The sequence below is a fragment of the Capsicum annuum genome, chromosome 7 (assembly GCF_002878395.1).
Source record: "Capsicum annuum cultivar UCD-10X-F1 chromosome 7, UCD10Xv1.1, whole genome shotgun sequence".
Lineage (NCBI taxonomy): Eukaryota > Viridiplantae > Streptophyta > Magnoliopsida > Solanales > Solanaceae > Capsicum > Capsicum annuum.
This window is the reverse complement of record NC_061117.1, coordinates 101,885,684-101,889,968: the sequence shown is the minus strand read 5'-3', so window position 1 is coordinate 101,889,968 and position 4,285 is coordinate 101,885,684.

The following is a 4,285-nucleotide window of genomic DNA, read 5'->3' as shown; positions in this document are numbered from 1 at the left end:
GCATGTGAATGGTTAAATGGTAATTGGAATTGATTTTGGTTATATTATATCCCCAATCAATTTGACAAAATGCCTATAAAGATGTTTTCATTACTTTTCCTATTTTTAATGGAACTCTTGCTTGTTTTAAACTTGGTAAATGAATTATGCATAGTTGAAATGGTTTGGAAAGGTTAAAATACTAAATAGTTATTCTTGTGGGGTAAATGGGAATCCCTCAAGTGGTTTAATATGGCTAATGGAAGGGTACATGGAATCCCTTAAACCTATATATGATTGACTATAGACCAAACTTGCAAGTATAGTCAGTATGACGATACCACTACTAATGGCCTTGGTTAATAAATGGTTAATGAATTGGTTGGTCACTGTAATTGTTTTAATTGGACAATAATGGCGGAGTGTGTAGCAAAGCTATGAAAGATAGAGGTCCCGGGGGGAGCAAAACTAGAAAATCATATTTGCCGACGTGAGGTTTTGTCTTGGTGTTTGTATGCATGATTTAGCACTTTATATTTGGGTGATGTATCATTCATCCCAAGTTTTCATCCTTGGTCATGTGGCTTTACGTACTGGGGCCCTTTAAGTAAGGGGAGCTGAACCCATTGATGTTGTGTATATTTATGCATTCTAGCACTACTATTATAGCCTGTTTAGCCTTATTTTGGGGATGATTCATGTAATTAATGGGTTGAGAATGATATAAATGAGCATTTATGTGTCCAAGTATATGTTTACAATGTTTAATGATGGTTTCACATGAGTTTTGATTCAATTTGAGCGTTTAGAGTTCAATCGAGAAAACTAGTATAACTAGCTTGAGCTAGGTGTTTTTCTAGTATATTGTGTTGGGTTTTAATGTGTTTAATGAGTTATTAAGTTTTTTATTGTCCAATTATATGTGAAACAAATTGATTACAATGTTCAAGAGTCAATTGGATCAAAACAAGAGTCAAAACAAAGAGCTAAAGATCAAAGTGAATGAAGCCTAGTCTTAGCTCGTGTTTCTAGTTCACCATTGAGGATGTTGTGTTGTTTTGAGCTTTAAATTGTTGTGTTTAATGTCATAGGATTCTTGGTTAATGGAATATGATGATATATTAAGGATTTACAAGCTTCAAATCAAGTGGAAACAACTCAAAAAGGATTGGAATGGATCACGGAAGCACAAAACACAGCTTGATGCAAATTTGGACACCTGAAAAGTATTGGGAGAATGTGGACACATGGGAAGGATTCTGGGCGTGTGCGACCTATCAATGGATTCATAAGGCACCTAAAATAGTGAACCAACATGATTTAGATTCGACTTGATGCTCTCTAACACGTTAATCACTGGGTTCGCAGATTACCAGAAATTATTTCCTTGTTCAACAAGGCATGGGCTATTTCTTCTTCTACAAATAGGACCTTATACACGTTTTTACTTTCTTTTGGACGTCTTTGGATAAGAGGAGGCTGATCTACAGATTATTTAGGATTTTATTATCTTTAATTTAGTTTCTTTCATGGTTTGTATCATCAATCCAAGGGATTAAATTATGAATATTTCCATTAAAGGCTAAAACTCCTTTTCCGGGGTTAAGGTCTCGTTCATGATTACTTTTGTTTTGAATTAATTTCATTTTATTGGATTATCTTTATGGGTGTTTGGTTATTCTTGTTTTAACTATTTTAAGGATTATTTACCCTTAGATTGCATTAATTATCAACCTTGTGATTTTGGGAAAGGGAATAGAGAGATAGAATATGGGAATAAGCAAAGTATGGTTCTTGTTTCTTTATAAAATAAGGAATTTGAATTAGTATCTAGGAAAGGGATGTACTTAGATGCCTTACTTGATTCACACATAGGATGATAACTTTAAAGAGCTCAAGTGAACTATTACATCCCCGCTCAACGATGTAGTTGTAAGGTTCAACTTAGGTAAAGGATTAGAGGTTGGGAAACCATAATCATACAACTGACCCTACGAATCAACAACCAAGATAAGACATGTAACGAATGAAGTTCAATAACGTAGTATGATTTTTTGTAAGCCTTAACCCTGGGCGTATATCCACAGATTGTCCTAAGTCATTACTTTTTCCGCATTAGTTTAGTTTCTTTTTAGTTTAGAATTCTTAAACCTTCTTATTTAATTTTTTCTCAATTGTTAAACTAGAATTGGATAGGTGGCGAACGTAAGTCCTTGTGAGATCGATACTTGAGCTTTCTTGAAGCCACTTTACTACTTGATAAGACTATGTACATTTGCGTGTGCGCTGTCAAGTTTTTGGTGCCGTTGCCGGAGACTTGTAGCTAGGAAACTATCTTATTTTTAGTTTAGCTATATTGATTTGTTCATAGTTTATTAGTTTTTCTTTTATTTTCTTTATATTTCTTTTTATCACACTTTTTAACATGGCAGCCTGGTATAGATGGTTTTCGAGTGATGATAATTCTATATGGTGTATGGTTTGTGGCCATAGTGGTCATTCTGAAGATATGTGTGTGGTCAATCTTGATTCAGTAATGTTTGTGGGCTATGCAGAAAGGAAAAATTATATAAGCAACTACAATCAAATGGTGCAGAATCAGCCACAATTATGGAATAACCAGCAGGAACAGTTTCAACAGGCCCAACCAAATCAGTTGACTAGCAACATGAAAAAGATGCTTAAATAAATTTTAGAGTCTCAGGTTGAGTTGTTGGCATATTTGAAGAACCAGAGGGAGGCTGCAGAGCAAGTGGATCTCCAACCATTTACAGAAATAGTTGTTGATATTTCGAGAAAGTTTGAGTACTTGGAAACTAGAATTGTTGAATAGGTTAAGGACATACCACTTGTAATACCCCAAAAGATCTAAACCACTATTAGAGACATGTACCAAGCTCATGCATAGTACATCATGGTTCTTTTATAGTTTTATGATTAAGTTAGATGTATATTAAGGCTTCAAATAACTCCCAGCTATCAGACGAATCAAAACATTCCTTACCGATTGAATTCTTAAGAAGGATATTGGTATAGTCAACTTCAAATGATCATATCTCTTATTATACTTGGAAATTTGATATCATGAACTATCAACAGATATATAATTGAATTATCTTTCCACCGATACCAATTTCGCCTAAATTCGATATCGAAGCAAAGAGTTATTCCTATTTTACTCCAGCATGTTAGGCTAGAAACAGTGTGACGACATTCGTGGTAGCTTACCACATTTGTGACGCCCTATCACGAAGGTCTTCAACCTTAGTCAGAAACCAGCTCCTAAGTGACGACATTCATGGTAGCTTACCATATTTGTGATGCCCTATCACGGAGGTCATCAGCCTTAGGCAGAAACCAGCTCCTAAGTGATGACATTAGTGGTAGCTTACCACATTTTTGACGCCATGTCATAGATGTCATCACACAGAAGCTGGATTCTGCCTAAGGCTGACGACATTTGTGACATGAGGCTATGAGATGTTTTAGGAATAATTTCACTTCTTTCAGTATTCATGTCGTGCCAGTGAGCATAATATTAGTCTAATCCACTTCTCTCTTTCTTCTACAGACATTCCTCCTAAAAGAAGAAATGGGAATCAGTCAGCCTCTCAACCCGAAGAACCTTTGGGAGATAATGTTTCTCATGCGAAGTTCAGGGCTGCATTCACCACTCTTGCTCAGTCAGTCGCTGCCCAGAATGAATGACCAGTTATTATTCCGGCTAACCCAGTGGCCAATTCAGCTGCAACTAGAATTTGTGACTTCACCCAAATGAATCCTCTTTCCTTCACAGGGTCTAAGTCGGATGAGGACCCGCAGGAATTCCTAGATCAGGTTCAGACGGTGATAGATATTATGGGAGTTACTACTGTTCAGAATGCTGAGTCAGCCGCATACCAATTATAGGATGTCGCTCATACTTGGTACAAGCAGTGGAAGTCAGAAAGGTTAGATGATGCAGGCCCTATATAGTGGGAGGAGTTTGCCTCTACTTTTCTTGTTAGATTCTTTCCGCTAAAGATTCATCAACCTCAGGTAGGGCAGTATGACGGTAAAGGAGTATTCTCTCAAGTTTACTCAATTAGCCAGATATGCCCCTTATGTGGTTGCAGACGGTAGAGCTAAGATGAGTAAGTTTATGTCAGGGTGAATGATAGTATGGTAAATGAGTTTAGCCAGACTTATGACACATGTTTAGCAGATAGAGGAGAAGAAGATTAGGATGAAAGAGAGACAGAGTAAGGACAGGTGGTTTCAACTTTGCTCAGCCTAAGTCACGGGGTGGTAACCGTTCTCAGCGTAG